The sequence below is a fragment of the Anopheles bellator genome, chromosome 1 (assembly GCF_943735745.2).
Source record: "Anopheles bellator chromosome 1, idAnoBellAS_SP24_06.2, whole genome shotgun sequence".
Classification (NCBI taxonomy): Eukaryota; Metazoa; Arthropoda; class Insecta; order Diptera; family Culicidae; genus Anopheles; species Anopheles bellator.
In genome coordinates this window covers 59,870,446-59,876,445 of record NC_071285.1, presented here as the reverse complement: position 1 = coordinate 59,876,445, position 6,000 = coordinate 59,870,446, and positions in this window count along the sequence as shown.

Here is a 6,000-nt window from a genome sequence, read left to right as displayed (position 1 = left end):
GACCACCAAATAACAACAACATGTATGCCAAACAAACGTGTAAACGCTTTACTCAGATGACGAGCTAGTATAGTGCTTGACTTTTTTACCTCCTCAATGCGGTGAAAAAGCCTTTGTTGATTTTTGCTGCGTATGCGCCAGACAGAATATGTGCTGAAGCGCTTCAAAGGAGCGAAAACACTCCACAGGCCGATGTCGGGTGCCTCACCGGATCAAACATATCCGATCCGCACCGAGCTTCGGTGCGTTTGACTAACAGCGATGGGACGGGAGCACAGCGTGGCGAGTAAATAACAATTTCGAACAGAAATTGTTTTTGAAAACAAATTACACTCGGTTCCCTTGGCGTGGCCCTTCTTCGAAAAACTTGAGGCCCGTTTTGCCAGTGAAAATTCCAGTGAGCTGAAGAGTTGCAATACGCCTATATAGCATCCGTCTATAGGACACTGCGAAAGCCAACAACACGTTTTTTGTCCGTATAATGACGTGTCAGCCGTTTGCAGATGACTTATTGATGCGTAACTACAGAACATTTGACAACAGGTACGTTATGCCATCATTTATTTTTAATCTTTTCGACCGCCTGAATGGATGTTAGAAGTGTAGATGTTGGAGTGTCTTGCGCTATTTACACCGAACAGTCTTGTTTATCTAGAACCTTAACTAACACACGGTGTCAAACGCCTACTTTGATCCTCGTTAAGCCAGGTGGAAGTTGGCGAAACGAGCAAAACTTTCATCCTCTGCCGACAATATTATTGTTGCGGCCGTGCTCTTTGCACAGTAACTATGGTGATTGGACCTTAGCGGTGTGGTTTGCGGCCAAAGGTGTCAATCGAGGATGGTCTTGGGAAACGGAAGCCTGCTGTCAGTGAAACTAATCAACTGTGTCCCGATGGCGTTGAAGTTTTTTCTTCGCCAGACGAACCGCGTGTCGCAGGCTGGGAAAAGTTGGTTTACACCATTTAACACCAACTGTTGCCCAACAACCAGATCCTGCCAAACTAACGACGGTGTTGAACGGCCTTTTTTTCTTTATGTAAAAGCAGCATCGGACGTAAGTCGTTGTGGAGATCGAAAAGTTGTAACAAGTTTTTCTTCGTTTTCAACAAGTTTTTCCAATGGTTTCGAATTTAGGATGAAGGTACACGGGAAAAATAATATCTACATGTTATTGAGTGTCTCGTTGCTACATGCAGATGAAACATCCAAAATATGCCGTGTGCGCTGCTCTGGTGATTTTAATTTTTTCGCCTATTACGATATTCCATTAGAACATAAGTTAACGAAACCGTGCACTGGAGGGGCAAATGTGTTTGCCATCCATGTTCTGGGCCTGGCCAGCGGGGAACATGTGGCAACGGAAGCGGGAATAAAAGGAAATGTGGTTCAGCCATGCATGAAGCGCAAAGTCAACGCCATAATTTCTTTCGAAAAGTTGGAATCCACTTCACCGGAAGCGGGGTCGCCGAGACATTGTGGGGTGTAGCATTAGAATTTGGCCCGCATTACAATGGAAAATCCTGGAATGCACGCACGACAACATATTGCAGATCCCGACAATCTCGAGGAAAAGGACCCTTCATGGCGGAAAGACCCAAGAAAGTTGTATGCGAAACATATATTTCCGTGTTGATCCCTTGTAACGAGTCTGGAAAATAAGGTCGTCCCTGGTCTTTTTTGTTTCCCGTTAGCTGAGCCAGGCGTATTGTAGAATTTCTTGGGTAGCTTATTTATGGACGGGAGATTCTTTAAAATACTGTATGTGCCTATCGACATTTCCCATTTGCCAACGCGCTAACAAATGCGTGTGAAAGCAAAGATTCTAAGCCAACACCCTAATGAAGTCCTTCATGGCCAATTCATTACCATTATGGACAGTAGTCTGTAAGCTATTACGACATGCAAATATTTCAGTGAACCCGCATTTTTTAATGTTCGAGGTCGCGCTTTCGGATTAGCAATGCAAATTATTTGTTCAACGATCTATCTTCTTTAATTATATCTTGACGGTGAATATTATTTGAAATACTCTAAAAAAGGTTTGGTTTTGTTTGCGGATCTCACCATTCTTGGAAGCAGGTCGCAGTAAATGGTCTTTCAATAACAGTTCTTCGAAGCGAAGCTTTTCACCACCGGTAGAGTGTGACTTGAACTTTTGCCTCTGGCTGAGTGAATAAGGAGATTTTGGTTGGATTTGATTAAGGTACCGACGGCAGGTGGAATTAATAAAAGTAATTAAATTACGTCTTTATCCGGAGCGACAATTTCTTCGGTGATTGTAAACATAATCTATACCTGGAATCAACAGCATTCTCAAAGCTCGACGACGGGATTCCAAAATTGAAAAGAAATGGAAAATTCGTTGATTTCATTTGACGCTTAAAGTCGTCCTGCCGATAGGCTGATATTGCAAGAAGTGCTACAAAAAAGCCGAAAAATAAATTTCACCGTTTTACCGATAAACTTGTATAGTTTAATTGTATAAGAACTTATCACTCTAAATCGAATTGAATTCGACACGAGGAAAATTCAAGCTTGTCAAGCAAGCTTAAGGTTCAGTTCATGAACTTTCCGGCCAGTGACTGTATTATTTTACTAGTTCGAAGACTGTAATATAAATTTGCAATTGACTCACAGCGAAAGATCATACTGGAACTTTTCATTGGAGTAAATATTTGAACATTGTTTGCAAAGTTTCAGCATCCCGATTGTTGTGATTGCACCACGACGCAGCTTCGGCATCATGTTTTAAGTAACAACCGGGGCATCTATTGACCAGAAAACAACTGCATTGGGCTTGGTTGAACCAACAGCCATAAATGATGTAAAGATGGTAGAACTCCGTAAGCTTGAGTCTGTTCAACGGGACGTGGGCGCCCGTCAAGACGTGACGCCCAAATCGTTGTTCTGCGCCATCAGCAGAGTAAGCAAAGTCAACGGTGAAGCTATTGGCAAATTTAAATGATTACAGCTCACGCCAACGGTGTCAACTCCCTTCAACAAACTCGACCCCAAAGTGGCTTGATGAAGAGGACCAAGAACCGAGCAAAAATGCTAACAATAATCAACCACACCGAGAACCTCTTGCAGAAGCCTTGTTCAGGGCGAGAGATATCTCGTTTCATTAATGATCCGCGACGAAGACGAGGTGCTACGCGGCTTGGTGACAATCAATGCCCTGCTCGGCGTTTGGAACGTTAAACATTCCGTGAAAATCGACCAAAACCCGACATCCTGCTTGTCACTGTTTTCGTTTGATTTTTGAACCTGAAGCATACCGTTTCAATAACCGGATTTTGTGACATTGGTGACGGGAACAAAGGCTAATCTGTCACGCGGTAGAGTGTTCCGGGCGGTTTCGCTTAAGGAAGTGTTACTTTGTGTCACTCTCCCTGATCAAACCGAAAAATCTTATCGCTACTTTTCCCAAACAAGACCCAGAACATTTATCACTCATGAATGCATAAATAAATTCTGATGATAAAAACACAAGCTTTTATGTGAAATATTTAACGATAAAAAAACCATTCCACTGGGCCTCATTCGGTATTCAGTGCTGATCGCTTCATTATGCGACGAATTGTGATAAAAAATAAATGATACATGGCCCGTGATTTGCATTACACACTCTCGTGGAGCGCAATGGTTTATCATGGTCACAACTTTATGCTTTATAGGGGTGAAATATTAAAACTCATTACTTTCACAGCGGATCCAGCGGACTCCGCAGATTGGCGCCGACTGCGGTTAATCAGCGGACTGGCATCATACCCAGCACGAAATTATTCATTACGAAATGAAGTCATTCCTTCATCCATTCGGGAGCTGCCTTCCAAAATCCATGCGTTCCATCGGACGTAAACGAATGAGGTACCAATTTTTAATTGGTTGGTTCGAGTTGGTTCGATAAAAACAAGATGCGCTGTAACTCTGACTTACCGAACACAGAAGGATGCTTCAGCGTCCGATTGTTCTCCTAAAAAGACTTTTCATAGAAATGGCGAAGCGATTTGTGTTTTCAAATTGATAAAATAGTACTTTTATTTAGTATAATAGTATTCTCTCTACTGGTCTCGCCAGAGGAAGATGAGAGCTTTTTCTCTGCCTTGGACTCAAACCTTGGACTAGTTCTTACGAGTTTTGGACTTAGCCTACAATCTTCGTGTGATAATATACGCAGTTTTTCGCCAATTTTTGGTACGCTACATATAGCTACACATAGCACGATTTGCTGACTTAAATGTATGACTGTACAAAACATTAACAAATTGTCCATCATGTTCGCCAAATGGTTCGCTAGTTTTGCTAGAATAATGCTGCTGCATCTTTGGCTAGTTCTGTGCACTGTGCTTCGATTTCGCTCACATGCAAATAATTCTGCGCGAAGCGTTCTGTGGGTAATCAATTAAACTATTTTACGTATAAATGTCTACTTAGTTATCTATCTCACTTTCAATGCTTCATGTGCAATGCGCTGGGATCAAAGGTGGACAATCGCTTGTGCACCTTATGCATTTTTAAAATAGTGTCGATTGAATAACGATTTTCGTTTGGAATGCTCACTGAATAAAGTACTTCCCAAGCGGCGATTGAGTGCAATATTCGATGGCTTAATATACGCGTGCTTTGGAACGTGTGTCGATTCAAATGTACAGTGATGCGATTGCTAGGCCTAGTAAAGTAATAGCAAGGGTCTTACAGATAGGGTCTGAACAAGTAAACCGTTTGTCGTCGTCGAACGGAACTAAAACTAAAACTCACAAAACCTACCACAACCAATGTTTACCTTTGTTTACTCTATTCATTTACCTATTATATTCGAACAGTCAACGAAGGATCCTTAAACTCTCTTCAGACTAGTGCAACGAATGTTTGAGCGCGTATTGAATGGGTCGCTTGTTTGTTTAACAGTATTTTTTACACTCTTACATTGTTTCTTTGTACATTGATGCAACGTTTCGTTCAGTGTCTCCATCTCTCTATATACAGTAACGATGTCTTTTGATTCTCCTTTTCGTTTCTACTTACGAATGTAGTAACGGTTCCGTGGCGTTGGTGCGCACTTTGTCAGCGTTTGAACACTACATCTTATAATCTAACGTACCTTCACCGGATGTTTTGGGTAAGGTTTCACGATATGTTTGATCAAACTCAGCTGCTAAAGAACGAGAGGCACCGGCAACAAATTGTCCACCAGAACCCAAACCAAAGCCACAGTCAGACGACCGCAGGACTTCCAGTGTGTCTCACCGACCCGAACAACGGAAGGAATCGCTTGCCAAGGGGCTCTCTTGGCTAACGAAACTTCTTCGGGGTGTCCTGGCAGTGCCCCCATTCGACCGAAGCTGGTCTTTGCCTAACGGAGGGTTTTGGTGAATTCTGTGGAGAATTTGTTGTTTCACAAAAAAGGATATTGAGCAGGAACTGAGGAGCTCGACCTCGGCCACAACTCCAAATGAAGGAACACGTATAGAACGTCACGTTAAATGGAAACACGTATAGAACGTCGAGTCTCGAACGGAAACCAGTTTTTCGGAGCGTTGATTGTTTTGATTAAAATTTCTGGCTAAACAGAGTTTTGCCTCTGCTAGGCGCTGAATTACGGTGCAATGGTCGTTTCCTGTTGCACACCTGAGCATCGGGTCCTCGAGGCTTGGGCCGTTCGAATCAATCATGTCCTAATAAGCTGTTCTGCGCAATCGACGCTGCGGTACCGTTATTGTGCAGTGTTTCGTGTTCTCACTCGTCTCGGACTGGTCATTCGTGCACAGATAATAGCGATTGAGCACGCCAAACGACTCGCTTCCGTGCCCGCCAACACGAAACAGCGTTGGCCCTTGGCGTAGGAAAGAAAGTCATCAGATAAGCGTAATCGTCTACCCGTTTATCAGATCTCAGCACATGTGTCATGAAACGCGTTCGGTTGAATTTCTTTGTGTCGCAATATTGTACTCTTCGACCGCGACCGGTGTTATGGCGCGATAAAAATAGTCCCCC